The sequence below is a fragment of the Phocoena phocoena genome, chromosome 18 (genome assembly GCF_963924675.1).
Source record: "Phocoena phocoena chromosome 18, mPhoPho1.1, whole genome shotgun sequence".
Taxonomy (NCBI): Eukaryota; Metazoa; Chordata; class Mammalia; order Artiodactyla; family Phocoenidae; genus Phocoena; species Phocoena phocoena.
Genome location: NC_089236.1, coordinates 18,144,182 through 18,160,983, shown reverse-complemented (window position 1 = coordinate 18,160,983; position 16,802 = coordinate 18,144,182). Strand labels below are relative to the sequence as shown.

General features: G+C 37.2%; 1 pseudogene; it reads left to right on the top strand.

The window, feature by feature from the left end:
* The first annotated feature begins 1,539 nt into the window (after positions 1-1,539).
* Positions 1,540-6,575, top strand: LOC136137515 (large ribosomal subunit protein eL37 pseudogene; annotated as a pseudogene).
* Positions 6,576-16,802: the final 10,227 nt, after the last annotated feature.

Sequence of the window (16,802 nt, the reverse complement as noted above, 5' to 3'; positions counted from 1 at the left end):
CCCTGGTGGCGCAGTGGTTGAGAGTCTGCCTGCCGATGCAGGGGACACGGGTTCGTGCCCTGGTCTGGGAGGATCCCACATGCCGCGGAGCGGCTGGGCCCGTGAGCCATGGCCGCTGAGCCTGTGCATCTGGAGACTGTGCTCCGCAACGGGAGAGGGCACAGCAGTGAGAGGCCCGCGTACCGCAAAAAAAAAAAAAAAAAAAAAAGCAATTTAACAATCATCTTCTCACACTTGAACAAGACCCTTGTAGACTCAGTATTCATCACAAATGAATTATCAAGGCATTTCTTCCAAACAAATTCAGCATTTTCTGCAAAAACAAAAATTCTTGTGCCAACTACTAAAAGACCGACAATTTCTCCATCTCAATACAAAATCAAAAATACAGATGAAAAGTTTTCACCTTAGTAAAAGAAGCATAACTGTTACAAGAAACAGAACCAGTCTTCCTAAGAAATAGAAGAAAGATTTTTTAAAATATAAACTATCATTGGCAAGAATGTGGTGAGACAAAATCTCATATGCTGCTGTGTAGAAAAAAAACACTAAGAATATATCTAGAAAACAATTTATCAGAATATTCATGCTCTTTAACAGACTATTTCTACTAACAGAAAGCTATCCTGAGAAAATAATCAGAGATATGGCCAGATAGTCAATGATGTTATCGTAATGTTATTTATAATAGGAAAGCCTGGAATGTTTACAAAAAGAAATGGCTGAATAAATTATGCTATGCTACCATCTTATAATAGAATTTAATAGAGGTGTCAAAATAATATTTTAAAGTGTCATATATTCATATAAGAAAAATATGTTAAATAAAAAATAGAATAAATATGAGTATTTCAAATTCACTTTTATTTATTTATTTTTTAAATGTGAGCGGTTTATTAGTGTTGCTTTGAAACACTATCCATCCCTTTGATTCACTCATCTGACTCAGCTGATTACCCCCTCGGGTTTTTTTTTTGGTTTTTTAATTTATTGTGGCTGTGCTCGTTCTTTTTTTTTTTTAATTAATTAATTTTTTTGGCTGCATTGGGTCTTCGTTGCTGCACACGGGCTTTCTCTAGTTGTGGCGAGTGGGGGCTACTCTTCTGGCGGTGTGCAGGCTTCTCATTGTGGTGGCTTCTCTTGTTGCGGAGCACGGGCTCTAGGTGCATGGGCTTCAGTAGCTGTGGCATGTGGGTTCAGTAATTGTGGCACGTGGGCTCTAGAGAGCAGCCTCAGTAGTTGTGCCACACGGGCTTAGTTGCTCCATGGCATGTGGGATCTTCCTGGACCAGGGCTCGAACCCATGTCCCCTGCAGTGGGAGGGTGGAGTCCTACCCACTGGACCACCAGGGAAGTCCCTCAAATTCACTTTTAAATTATATACATACACACAACCATTTGTGTGTCCATACACACATATAATTTTACATAGATAAAATTAGAAGGAAGTACAATGAAATTTTAGAAGTAATTTTCTTTGGGTGTTAGGATTGATTACTTTTTCTTCTTTTATTCTTTTCTGTAATGATCAGAAGCGAGATGAGGAAGGGAATGTCATCATTTGCAAAGCACAGCAATAAGACACACATGCTGTGCCGCTATTGTGGCTCTAAGGCCTACCACCGACATAAGTCAATCTGTGGCAAATGTGGCTACCCTCCCAAGTGCAAGAGAAAGTATAACTGGAGTGCCAAGGTTAAAAGACGAAATGCCACTGGCACTGGTTGAATAAAGCACCTAAAAATTGTATACAGTAGATTCAGGCATGAATTCCCTGAAGAACATCACCTAATCCCAAAAGAGCAGCTGTTGTAGCATCCAATTCATTCTTAAGGGTTTCAGTAATTAGTCACTCAACAAATGTTTAGAAAGAAAAAAATCAAGTTTTCAACCATAGCATTCATAAGTGGAAAAAAATGTTTCTTTTTTTAAAAGCAGCAGCTATGTTTCTCTATAAACAGGCATTTTTAACTTTTTTGACACAAGAAATAGGCATTTTTTAAAATGTAGGCTCTGATATATATAATGTATACACTCTACACTGTTGTATTCTATGACTATGGTGAACTCTGCATGCCCCTGAGTTTCCATTATAACCCCATGTTGAGGAAAGTTATGAGTGAAAAGGAAAGGAATAAGTTTGCTGTTGTCCTGATTTTTACTTCGTAACTGACAACTTTAATGACACTAGAACATAAGCTAATGTGAAGGAAGGGAACGTTTGTGTTTTGTTCACTGCTTTATCCTCAGCAAATATTTGTGAATAAATCTCCAATTGATTTTTTAAAATTATGAATCACATTCCTGTTCTACTATATTCTTTGTCTTGAATAAAAAAGTAAGACAAAGAGGAAGTGCTGACTTTTAAGTGATGAGTTGGGGAACCCATTAAAAACAAATTAGTTCTGGTTTTGTTTTTTTATTCCTGCCCGTACAAAGGGGATGATGCTTTCTCTCTAGAGAAGCTTATCTTAGGTTACTCTGAAGTGTTCTACTTTAGTACTAACTTTCTTCATAAATTGTATCCTGCTACTCTGATTAAATCATCTCGCCATCTCTTTTATTTTTCCTATATCTTTTTTCTCTGTGTATGGCCTTCCATGCACAGTTGACCCTTGAACAACTTGAGGTTTAGGGGTACCAACCACCAACAGTCAAAAATCTATGTTTAACTTTACAATCAGCTTTCCATAACTGTGGTAACCACATCTGTGGATTCAACCAATTGCAGATCATGTAGTACTCAAGTACGTATTTACTGAAAAAAATTCACACATAAGTGGACCCATGCAATTCAAACCTGTGTTGTTCAAGGGTCAACTATAGTTTCTTACTCTTTTTAACTGTGCCTTATATGCTGGTTTAACATATTATTTAATTTTTAAGTTCTATTATGGGATTTTTCATTTCTGATAGTCTAATTCATTCTTATTTTAATGTGCCTTGTCATTTTTATAGTCTATTACTCTTTATTTATGTTTTAGAATCCCTCTTTTTTTAAACATCTTTATTGGAGTATAATTGCTTTACAATGGTGTGTTAGTTTAGGCTGTATAACAAAGTGAATCAGCTATACATATACATATATCCCCATATCTCCTCCCTCTTGTGTCTCCCTCCCACCCTCTCTATCCCACTCCTCTAGGTGGTCACAAAGCACCGAGCTGGGGACTTCCCTGGTGGCGCAGTGATTAAGAATCTGCCTGCCAATGCAGGGTACACGGGTTTGAGCTCTGGTCCAGCAGGATCCCACATGCCGCAGAGCAACTAAGCCTGTGTGCCACAACTACTGAAGCCTGCACGCCTAGAGCCCGTGCTCCACAATGAGAGAAGTCACTGCAATGAGAAGCCTGCACACCGCAACAAAGAGTAGCCCCCACTCACTGCAACTAGGGAAAGCCCGCGCACAGCAACGGAGACACAATGCAGCCAATAAATAAATGAATAAATTTATTTAAAAAAAAAAAAAAAGCACGGAGCTGATCTCCCTGTGCTATGTGGCTGCTTCCCACTAGCTATCTATTTTACATTTGGTTAGAATCCCTCTTTTATTTATTAAATATATTTATCTTATGTATTGGATATTTCTAATAGCTGAAATATCTGTAGATCTGTTTCAGTTGTGATTTCTGCTGACTCTTGCTCATAGTGTTTTGATTTTTTCCCCTTGTATGTTTTGTGATTTTTTTTTAAAAAATGAGTTTATTTGTTAGAATTTTAACTATGATTATTTGATAACTAGGTTGATAATTCCTTCCATGGAGGATTTGTGATTTGTTTCTGGCAGGTACTGAAGAGTGTTACAGACCCAAGTCTATTTTAAATTAAAACTCTCAATTTGTAGAGTTTAAGGATCATGAAAATAGTATAAAATAAGGCATCAAATCCAAGTGAATGTAAGCAGGAATTATTCAGGGGGATTCTAACTCCACCCAGAGCTGTATGCCTCTCCAGGATGGTCTCTGATAGGCCCCCTTCACTTTGCAGAACGCAGGGAATTTTCCTCCGTCTCCATTCTTCTCCATGCACAAGTTTCTATGGCCCCATAGAATGATGGATGCCCCCAAAGTATTCAGTGATTTCAGCACTCGTTTACCTCACAGAATATACTTGCTTGGTTTCTAGCCCCAGAAAGTTTCCCTTATTTTCTTATAGGTTTATCCATTCATTTTAAAGGATTTTTAAAATACTGAATCTAGTATTTTACATATTTGGTGGATGTCTTGTCTATCATACTGCCAGAAATGGAAGTCTATTTAATACTTCTACAATTGCTTTGTAAAATTTAAATCAGGATATAATAATTACTCCTGTAAATTTTATTTTAGTGTGTTAACTGTAGTCTATAAGTCTGTCAAGGGTACTTATAATCTTGACTGAGTTATTATATTAGCTTACCTTAGAAGTTGTGTATCATCTGCAAATTTTCTTCAACTTTCTCAGCCTTCACCAAAGTCACTGATCAACACAGCTTCTGACAAAAAGAAAAGCTTAAAAATTAATTTAAAAAATCTTTATAGAAATTTCAACGTTTTCCTTATTATCACGTACATAGAATTATAAATTGAATTTCCATCAGAATCATATACAAATGAATCAAATTAAAATAGGAATATCTCCCTACCCCAACTACTTCAAGTGGCAGACTTTTTAAAAATTAGTACTGAACCAAATAAAAATATTTCATCATTAGGGAAAACCAGTATAAATGTGAAGGGGTGGCTTAGATGAGGAGAACTCTAGCACCACTGAAATCTCTATCAGCCCTAACCTTCCACAGGAGGAAACCACCTTATCTAAACTAGTATCTTAAAGGCCAATACAAAAAGGTTGTGCAAAGCTTAGAAGAGCTTTAAAGTGTCATGAAGGGAAGCTTTGAAAGGTTTTTTGCTTTTAACAGCATCATGAAAACCCATGCCTGCTAGATTTTTTCTTTTCTGCTTTGCCATAATTTTAGTTCACATCTGTCACTAATTTCAGTCATCAATGGCAACTTTTATAAAATTTCTATCTCCAACATCAGTATGAGGGCGTGTATGTGTGCATGTGTGTATGCTTACATTTTCCCATTAGAAATAAGAGAAAACTTACACTCTCTCCTTTAATACAATGCTCTTGCATGAAGAACGTATAAACCACTGACTTTGGGTCTGCATCTTTATTTATTTTCTGAGCAGCAACTACTGGTTTAAACAGAACATTTAGCTCTGGATGTTCTTTCTTCTCAATATTTGATGTATATCCTGCAATAATGTAGTAGAAAAAACACAGGATTTGGAATCACATAGATCTGGGTTTAAATCTCAACATCCCTCTTAGGAAAATAATATCACAAGTCTCAACGGGTAGCTGCACGAGCCAAATTATATAGCATATATATAGTGCCCAGCACAAAGCCTGCTACATAACCTATACTCTGTTATGTTAGCTGTCCTTCTGTGTAATTTTGTACTTCATTTCCACTTTGCTCAATCTATCAAAGGACTTTCCAGACTAAATTTTCTAAGTCATAGCCCTGATAAACTACTGTGGTTTTGTTCAACAATTAACATTTTGCAACACTTATATTACCCAACAATAGACATAAAATACTTTAAAAATAGCAATACATGGGCTTCCCTGGTGGTGCAGTGGTTGAGAGTCCCCCTGCCGATGCAGGGGACACGGGTTCGTGCCCGGGTCTGGGAAGATCCCACATGCCGCGGAGCGGCTAGGCCCGTGAGCCATGGCTGCTGAGCCTGCGCGTCCGGAGCCTGTGCTCCGCAACGGAAGAGGCCACAACAGTGGCCCGCGTACCGCAAAAAAAAAAAAAAAAAAAAAAAAAGCAATACAACAATTATACTACTGAATATACCCCGCTAAGAAGATACAGTTATCCCTTGGTATCCATGGGGGATTGGTTCCAGCTCCATCCCCCCATGGATACCAAAATCCACGGATGCTTAAGTTCCTTATATAAAATGGCATAGGGTTTGCATATATCCTATGCACATGTACTTTAAATCATCTCTAGATTACTTATAATACCTAATACAATGTACATGATATATAAATAGTTGCCAGTATGGGGTAAATTCAAGTTCTGCTTTTTGGAACTTTCTGGAATTTTTTTCCCTGAATATTCTCGATCCGTGGTTGGTTGACTCTGCAGATGGAGAATCTGAAGATACAGAGGGCCAATGTACAGTCCAAAATCTATGTTCTAAAGTCACTAAAATTGTTGCTTTTCTTGTGTGGCTATGTCACCAAACTTCTATATAGTTATGTAAATTTATTTCCTTTGTAGATTTTTCTTCTCTTTCTACCTTTTTACTTAATTTAATTTTTGAATATGTAAACATACATGATTCTAAGATTGAAACCATGTAAACAAGTTATAATTAGAGAACTCTATCATTGGCACCTTTCCCATTCCTTCCTTCTACATATTTAATAGATTACTCTTCAGTGCCTTTGTTTTTTCCACTTTGTAATATATTCTGCAGATCACCCGATACTGGTACATGGAGACTTTCTACATTCTCTTTATGCCTTCTAGTGAAAAGGGTGACTTGGAAGGGACACCATCAACCTGAAGATTATTCCATTGTTGCATGTACTTTAATCAGTTCCCTATTAATGGGCATTTTGGTTATTTCCAATCTTTCGCTAATACAAGTAATTCTGTTGTGACTAAACTGATACAAATGCCAGTTTATATTTTATGCCAGTGTGTCCTTAGAGCAGATTCCTATGTCTGGGTCAAAAGACACACGCATATGTGATTCTGCCAGATACTACTAAATTCCCTCCTGGGCTTTTTGCTTTTGTATCCCCACCAGAAATGCATCAAAGTGCCTGTTTCCCCCCAGTCCATAGAATATTTTATATAACTACAGATTTTGGTGAGAAAAGCTTTAGTGTAGTTGTGGTTTTTAGAATAGGTTTCATTTGTATTTCTCTTTGTATGACTGAAGTTGAACATCTTTTATATGTTTTGTCATCTGCATTTTTTTCCATGAAATCTATTTTCATATCTTTGGCCTGTTTTTCTACCAGGTTGATGGTAATTTGCCTTGATTTTTGGAGGTTATTTTCATTAAGGAAATGAGCTCTTTGTGCTGTATATTCAAATATTTCTTCCCAGTTTGTCATTTGACTTTGTTCATGGCATTTTTCACCATGTAAATATTTTTTTAATATAGTAGAATTTATCATAGTTTTAATTTTCTTCTGAGATTGAGTCATAGTTATAAAATCCTTGGCTTACAATTTCATAGACTTTAAATTTGTTCCATGCCTATTTTGCTTTGTATGTTGCCATTGAGAAGTTTGTTGCTAACCTCTTCTTTCTGCCTGGAAGCCCAGAGGTACTTTTCATTATCTTCAAAGTCCAATAGTTTTATTAGGACATGACTTAGTGTTGACTACTTGGGATCAATTTTCCCAGTATACAAGGAGCATTTTCAATACATAGATTTAAATCTTCTGTTACTTCCAGAATGTTTTCATGGATTTAAGTTTAAATATTGCCTCAGCTACTGTTTTTTTCTTCTTAGGAACTCTAATTTTACATATCATCTATATAAATCATTTTCTCTCTGACTTTTTACCTTTCTTCATTTAATTTTCATTCTTTTGCCTGTCTTCATATTTTTTCTCAATGCCCCTGATATTCTTTCCATTAGGTATCTTGGACTTCAGCTTCATTTTAAAAGATGATTATTTTTTGTCTTCATTTCGTTTCCTGAGTTCAGTAAATTCACCTTCCATTTCTTCCCTTCTTTTTTTGTCTTGGGGTTCTGAATTTGAGACTTTACCTCTGCAAATGCTTGTTTAAAGGTATTTCAGTTAGGAGTATTTAATTCAGGTAGTTTTCTTTAGCTCTTTAGTTGAGTAAGCTTTGGGGGAGACTTTCCATCAGCTGAAATATTTTGATTCTCATTTTATTTTTTCTACTTATAGTAACCTTATAATGGGTGTTGCCTGCCATTTTCTGTTCATTTTGAAGGGTTTCAATTTTCTTAAACTAATTGACAACGGTACATAGACAGGAGTGAGGGATTTGGAAGAAATACTGGATTTTTTTAGTTCAACAGCACCTTCTGTTGGTTTAATAAAGTACAGACTTTTAAAAATCAGTGACTCCTTTTTGGGTGAAAAAGAGTTCATCTATCTTCTACTCTGTTTCACCAAGATCCTTAATTTCTACTACCTCTTTGTTCTCTTTACCACCAAGCCTCCAGGTAAATGGTGACCCTTCCAAGTCATTCTGTTCCTAGAAGCAATACCTTTCTGAGATGGCCTCTTTGATCCTGTGTACTTTCAAGTCCCTTTTGTCTAAGGAGTCTTAAACCTTAGTATTTCCCTCCTTAGGGTGGGGTTTTCTCTTTTTGGAGTTATTTTACTTGCATTCTACTGACACCAGTTCCTGCTTCCTTTTTCTCTGTTCTGAAGTCTCAACCTCACTTGTCACCTCAGCATGGGGTCCAGAGCTGAGTCTGCTGCATTTCAGTTTATCTGCCTACATAACCATAATTTGAAATTACATTAGTTAGGCAAGGGTGGTGGTGATATACTTTGCTCTCCTTACAGATCTGTATGTTTTTTTAAAAAATAAATTTATTTATTTTTGGCTGCATTGGGTCTTCGTTGCCGCACGTGCTTTCTCTAGTTGCAGCAAGTGGGGGCTACTCTTCATTGTGGTGTGTGGGCTTCTCACTGCGGTGGCTTCTCTTGTTGTCGAGCACGGGCTCTAGGCGTGCGGGCTTCAGTAGTTGTGGCTCACAGGCTCTAGGGCGCAGGCTCAGTAGTTGTGGCACATGGTCTTAGTTGCTCCTCGGCATGTGGGATCTTCCCAGACCAGGGCTCGAACCCGTGTCCCCAGCATTGGCAGGTGGATTCTTAACCACTGCGCCAGCGGGGAAGCCCTGTATGGTTTTTTAAAAGGATGTATGGAGAGATTTGGATTTAGACAGTTGCCACCATCCAACAGAAAACTTGACCCAGGTTTAATTTTAAATTTTTAAAATTATTTTCTAGTCTTATTACATGTGGTCAAAATTTTGACTTTTTATATTTTGGAACTGATATATTCTTTGTGGTCTAATACATAATAGATTTTTATAACTGTCCTATGTGCATTTGAGAAAACATATTCTCTATTAATGGATTCAAACTTTGATACAAATCTGTAAGATCTACCTTACTGATTATGTATAATAATGACTAATTTTCTTGGTCCACTTAACCTGACATTTTGAGAGAGGTGTGTTAAAGTCTTCTATTATTAGCAGGTTTCTATTCCTTTTTACATCTAGTAGTTTTTACTTTATGAAAACTATTGATGTGCCATTTGGTAAATAGATATTTTAAAAAATCTTCATTGTAAATATAACCATTAGCTTTATATGGGCTATTTTATAGTATCCTTCATCTTAATGCTTTTTGAACTAAACTCTGCTTGTCTGATACCAAGATGATGAACCTTGCATTTTTTAAAATTTGCATTTTTCTGATATGTTTTCACTCTTCCCTCTATTATTGTTATTTTAAAATTATCCTTCATTTCTTATGAACTCCTTTTATTATTCATACTTTTTACAATTGTATCTTTTGCATACAGCGATCATTAAGTAAGTTGAGCCCATATACATTTATTAATACACCTGATAGATTTAGTGTTGTGATAATGATTCATGTTCATTTTGTGTGTGTGTACAGATAAGTACATATAGAAAATAAATACATATAGAAAATGTGTGCATATCATTACATAGCTCTCTTTGCTCTTTTTAGGGTAGGTATTTCTTTTAGTATTTAGGAAAGTTTTTGTTATTGGGGTTAACTCTATAGTAATATCTTTATACAATACTCTTCATTCCCCTCCCCTCTTTTTAAGATACTGTTAGTTCCCTGCAATTAGCAGTAACAAAATTAGTAACTTCCTCTTCTCCCCCATCACCTAGTTTTGATCACTGGTATTACTTTTATTAGCGTTTTATCTTACACATCTAAGTATACATACTTATTTATAGTATGTTTATGTCCATCAGTCAGCTTCAAGTGCTATCCTTTTCCTTACAGCTAATTCCTACGAGGCAAACAACCACTTAATTCTACTTTTTACGTATACTCCCTTTTTCTGTGGGCTATGCTATTTCTACATCATCAGATTATACAACATTTACATACCATTCTACCACAATTATTCCCATCTTACAATCTTAGTGCTACACAAGATATACTCAGTGCTTACCACCTGACCTCATGTCAAAGATTCTCCAGTCATTTCCTGGTTGTCTGAAATTTGTTCTCTAGTATATTCTTCAAGAAAGATTCATAGGAACAATATTCTTTGAGTTGTTTCATGTTCATATATGCTTGTTAATGGCCTGAATTCTTGAAGTATAATTTGGTGAGATATGGAATATTTATTTCCTGAATATTTAAAAAATGTTGCTTTGTTATTATCTGGCATGAAATGTTGCTGCTAAAAAAATCTAATCCAGGGCTTCCCTGGTGGCGCAGTGGTTAAGAATCTGCCTGCCAACGCAGGGCACACAGGTTTGACCCCTGGTCCAGGAAGATCCCACATGCCGCGGAGCAACTAAGCCCGTGAGCCACAACTACTGAGTCCATGCGCCACGTCTACTGAAGCCTGTGCACTTAGAGCCTGTGCTCCGCAACAAGAGAAGCCACCACAATGAGAAGCCCGCACACCGCAACGAAGAGTAGCCCCCGCTCACTGCAACTAGAGAAAGCCCGCGCACAGCAATGAAGACCCAACACAGCCAAAAATAATAAATAAAAATAAATTTTTATATTAAAAAAATCTAATCCAGTCTAATTTTCTTTCCAGGTTTACTTGGTCTTTTTTCCATGGGTGCAGAAAGATTTTTTTTTCTTTATTTTTAAAATCCAACAATTCTACAAGAATCCTTCTGTGTTAACTGACTGTTCTGGGTTGAATTCCCCAGATGCACAGTGTGCCTTTCAACGTATATAGACTTAAACCTTCTTTAAAGTTTTCCTGAATTATAGTTCTAATAGTTGTTCTGTTCCACTGCATTGGTTTACAATTTTTTTATCATGGTAAAATAAACAACAATAATAAACAACAAAATAAAGAGCATAAAATGTACCATTTTAAACATTTTTAAGTATACAATCCAGTGGCATTAAGTATATTCACAATATACTTGTTAATGTTACATAACCATCACCTCTATGCTTTGGTTTAACAAAACCAAATACACTCCTAATACACTTATTTTGGCTCTCTTTGTCTTGTCACTTTCTTTTCTTTAAAAAAATATTTATTTATTTATTTGGCTGCGCCAGCTCTTAGTCACAGCACATTGGATCTTCGTGGGATCTTTGTTGTGCCATGCGGGATCTTTAGTTGAGGCATGCAAGATCTAGCTCCCTGACCAGGGATCGAACCCAGGCCCTCTGCATTGGGAGTGTGGAGTCTTAACCACTGGACCACCAGGGAAGTCCCTGTCTTGTCACTTTCTTTTGGTCCCTTTTCAAAAAACTTTATCTGTTTGATTTTCTTCAATTTTCTCTTATCTACTCTTTATTTCTCTTATTGTGCTTTCTATGATGTATATTCACTTGTTTTCTTTCTAATTTAATCATCATTAGAAATATCCTTTTTTCTAATTCTTTCTGTAGTTCTGCCAGCTCTCATTTCACATCCTTCTATATAGCTTATTCACCTCATCTCTGAGCTCCTTTTATTTCTGATTTGTGTGGTTCCTTCAAAGGTTTCATCTTTCCCTTAATTTCTCTTTGCTTTATTTTGAAATATTTAATTACCATTTTCATCTGCTCTTTGGCCACTTTTTTTCTGGTGTGTTTTGATTATATGATGCAATGCTCAATGGCTCATTTGGTTTTTTTCTTATGATAACTTAGTATGTAATTATCTCATAGTCCCTTTTCCAATATACTTATATGTTATCCTAGACTAAGAGGTTCGTTCCTGTGTCACATTGTATGGACATACTTCGGTTTTTAAAAATCCATTCCCCAGTTGAGATATCTGGGTTATTTCCAGTTTTTGGTGATTACAAATACAACTGCTATAAATATTTGCAGAGGGGAGACTACAGGTTTTCATTTCACTTTTCATGAGAAAAGCATACAGCAGTTGTGGGGGAAATGCAAATTAAAACCATAATAAGGTGTCACTTCATATCTCATTATAATGGCTAAAATTTTTTTTAAAAAACGGATAATTCCAAATGCCGACAAGAGAGAGAAGCTAATGGAGCTCTCATATCTTGCTGGAAAATTTCAATCTAGGAGTGGGATCGCTAGGTCATATAATAAAGGTATGTTGGATTTTATAAGAAACTGTCAGTCTTCCAAATGGCTATTGTATTTGCATTCCCACTGGCAAGATTTGAGTCCTGTTGCTTTGTATCCTTGCCATCACTTGTGTTCTCTTCTTTTTCTTTTTGTTTTGTTTTTTGCCATTCTAAGAGGTTGTATAGTGGAATCTCACTGCATTTCCTCAATTACTATTCTATACTTTTCTCATGTAACAAAAATAATGATCATTTTTCTCTGTCATTAAATAGCCTGTATCACTAAATACCCTTTGAAAATAATCCTTTTAAAAGATTGAAATATAGCCTATTGTGATGGGTGTGCCATAATTTATAAAACCATTCTTCCACCATTGGGTAATTTTTTTTTTTTTTTTTTTTTTTTTTTTGCGGTACACGGGCCTCTCACTGTTGGGGCCTCTCCCGTTGCGGAGCACAGGCTCCGGACGCGCAGGCTCAGCGGTCATGGCTCACAGGCCCAGCCGCTCCGCGGCATGTGGGATCTTCCCGGACCGGGGCACCAACCCGTGTCCCCTGCATCGGCAGGCAGACTCTCAACCACTGTGCCACCAGGGAAGCCCCATTGGGTAATTTTTATTTCCAATTTTTCACAAGTATAAAATTACATTGTGATCAAAAAGTTTTGACTCCATCTCCATTTTCACAGAAGCTTCCTAGAAAGGGTCAAAGAGTACACATATTTATGTCTCTGATGCATTCCAACAAATTGCTTTAAGTATTTATTTCTTTAATTACAAGTTAAATACTTTTCATGGAAGCCGTTTGTGCTTGTACTTTTGTCACCATGAGTCCATGTCCTTTGCTCATTTTCTGTCGGGTACTGATGTTTTTATATGTTGATTTGTAAGAAATGAATACACTCGCCAAAAGTATAGACCACACTTTACATGTAAAGCAATATAGGCCTACCTCTGACCTCCCCACTCAATTCTTTATTCTATTTGAAAAATGAAATATACTTCAAATGAACAAACATTTATTGAATATCAACTACATACAAACGTGTTCATCAGACTCAGGAAGTAGTCTTGCCTTTCAGGGAGTTATTTTGTTTCTCACAAGCTTGTAAGAAGCAAGTACCATTGTATAAAATGCACAATTTGAATACAGCATGATTAGAAGAGATTGTGATTGAATGAAACCTATTTATACTTTAAGAGGAAGTTGAGCTAGGCATTGATTACTTTCAAAAGAAAGTAATTTTGGACAATGTAAATCATTTTTACACACAGAGAAAAGGAAAGTACCAGTCCCTAGGTCTGCAAGTGATAGGCCATGAGCACAATATTTGAGGGTCACAGCAACCCACCTTACTTCTCCCAAATGTAACTGAAGGAACCTAACAGAATCATCAAAAGTTCATGAAATCATAACAGAAATGATGAAATTACTTTATTTTGTAAAGATATTAAAAATAACTTTCTAAAACCCAAGGTTGAAAATAAAATCCAACTCCTACTACCACTTGCAAATATTCTGCCCACTCCCCGCCCCCATACATTTTAGCCTTTAAGTTAAAAGCCTGTGGCATGTAATGGCAGGAAGTGAAGCAGCCATCTTGGTCCACAAGATGGAGCTGTATAAGGATGGCAGAGCAACAGGTTAGAAAGAGCTTGGGCCCCTGACAACTTTTTCTAGCAAAGCTACCTGGTCAGCTCATACTTTTACACAGGAAAGAAATAAACTTTTTATTTTATTAAAAAAGTATTATTTTAGGGCTTCCCTGGTGGCGCAGTTGTTGAGAGTCCACTTGCCGATGCAGGGGTCGCGGGTTCGTGCCCCGGTCCGGTAAGATCCCACATGCCGCGGAGCGGCTGCGCCCGTGAGCCATGGCCGCTGAGCCTGCGCGTCCGGAGCCTGTGCTCCGCAACGGGAGAGGCCACAGCAGTGAGAGGCCCGCGTACCGCAAAAAAAAAAAAAAAAAAAAAATATATATATGTATTATTTTAGACCACAATTATTTTTCAGTTTCTCCATCACAGAAGCCAAACCTGTATCTTAACTAATACAAATTTCAAGTTAAGGAGTATGGGCTTTGTCAATCATACAATGGCATATAAAATGTTGTTAAGAAAAAGAAAAGGAAGGCCTAAATTAGGGCAGTGGCAGTGAGAGCAGAAAATGAAGAAAGCCATTTTGGAGGCTAAAGCTACAGATTATACAATTGGGCAAAAGGAGAGGTAAGAATTTGAAGTTTTACATCTGAGCCACTCAGAAGATGCTTATCCCATTAATCAAGATAGGAAACATGAAAGAGGAAGAGTAGTATATAAATTGAGTAGATCTAATTGTCCAAAAGGCTGTGAGAAATGTGTGTTAAGTGCTTAAGAGAGCAGAACTTGACTTTAGAATTAGGGCTCATTTGCACAAAAATGATGGTTTAAACAGCAGGAACAAATGAGATTTCAAAGGGAGAGGTCACAGTAAAGGCAAAACTTTAGTGTTTCAGTTCCCCTATCCTTTAAAAAAAACAAAATAGGGCTTCCCTGGTGGTGCAGTGGTTGAGAGTCTGCCTGCCGATGCAGGGGACACAAGTTCGTGTCCCGGTCCGGGAAGATCCCACATGCCGCAGAACAGCTGGGCCTATGAGCCGTGGCCGCTAAGCCTGCGCGTCCGGAGCCTGTGCTCCGAAACGGGAGAGGCCCGCGTACCGCAAAAAAAAAAATAAAATAAAAAAATATATATATAATAATTTAAAGTTTACTCCTTTAAGTGAAATATGAATGTCCTATGTGTTTACCTCACAATCATTTTCAGTAGTTAATGGACATTCTCATGATTCAGGCATTCAATCAATTTCATTGATTAGCTGAACACCACAAACTGCAGTAGTCATTTTGATCTTTATATAGGTTTTTTTTGTTTTTCTTTTTTTTTTAAATTGAAGTATAGGGACTTCCCTGGTGGTCCAGTGGTAAAGAATCCGTCTTACAATGCAGGGGATGCAGGTTCAATCACTGGTCAGGGAACTAAGATCCCACAGGCTGTGGGGCAACTAAGTCCACGTGCCGCAAACTACAGAGCCCACATGCCCTGGAGCCTGCGTGGTACTGAAGGGCTATGTTCTACTTTGGTAGAAATAGGACTGAATTGATGCCCTGCCATTAGGCCGTAGCGCTGCTAGGATTGCATCGATCTTCCTGTTTGTACTGTTTGTAACTATGGCCCCATCTTAAGTATTTCTAATTGAGAAACAAAACCTCAGGAAACCGAAACTTAACCAGCCGCTCTCGCTTCTGTAACTATGCTTGCTGAACCCCCTTTTCCAACCATCCAACCAATCAGACGGTGACTAGTGTCTTTGTTTAAAAGTTAGCCAATCAGTACTCCCCACCCCTGGAAAGCCCCGCAGAAGGTCCCGAGCTTGTTTGTACCTGTCTATAAAAGAGCTGTACTAAACTCCATCGGGACCTCTTAGCGTCACCGGCAACGAGTGCGCGGAGGTCCAGGTTCGAACCTGCAATAAATGACCCTTGCCGTTTGGCTTTGACTCTCGTCTCTGGTGGTCTTGTGGAGGGGTCTCGCGACCGTGGGCATTTCAGTACAACTAGAAAGAAGCCTGCACACTGCAAGGAAAGATCCCGCAAACCTCAAAGAAGATTCCGTGTGCCGCAACTAAGACCCAATGCAGCCAAAAATAAATTAAATAAATAAATAATAAATCTTCTTAAAAAATAAAAATGAAGTATAGTTGATTTACAATGTTGGGTTAATTTCTACAGTACCACAAAGTGATTCAGTTATACATATATACATTTATTATATTCTTTTCCATTACGGTTTATCTCAGGATATTGACTATAGTTCCCTGTGCTATGCAGTAGGATGATCTTTATATAGTTTTAAGTCATTTTTTATTTTTAGTCACATCATTTAATTTGTTCCCATAATGGACCTTATTGGTTAAATACCAGAAAAATAATGGTGAAACACACCAAATTAAGGAGGAATATAGAAATATTTCTGAAAATCTCAAAATGTTTCCCCAAAGTGACATTTGTATGGTCAAAATTATTTACGAAGCCCAGCAAGGTATTTCTGGTACTTCAAAAATAAATTTAAAAAGAGGAATGATTATTATATGCAATTTAGTACGAGGGGAAAACCTATCACATTTTAATTTTTTTTTAAATAAAGAGGTGCTTGTATTGTTACTTATATGTGGAATCTAAAAAATAAAACAAATGAACAAATATAACAAAGCAGAAACAGACTCAAAGATACAAAGAACAAACTAGTGGCTACCAAAGGGGAGGGGCGTAGGGGAAGGGGCAAAGTAGGTGAAGGGGATTAAGAGGTACAAGCTGCTAGGTATAAAATTAAAAAGTTATAAGAATGTAATATACAGCACAGGGAATATGCAACTGAGTCCCCCTAAAACTGAGTTCCCCTGCTGAGTTTATTATTAACCTCTCTATCCAAAACTTTATTCCATTTCTTGTCCCACACCTTTTCCTCTCAAGA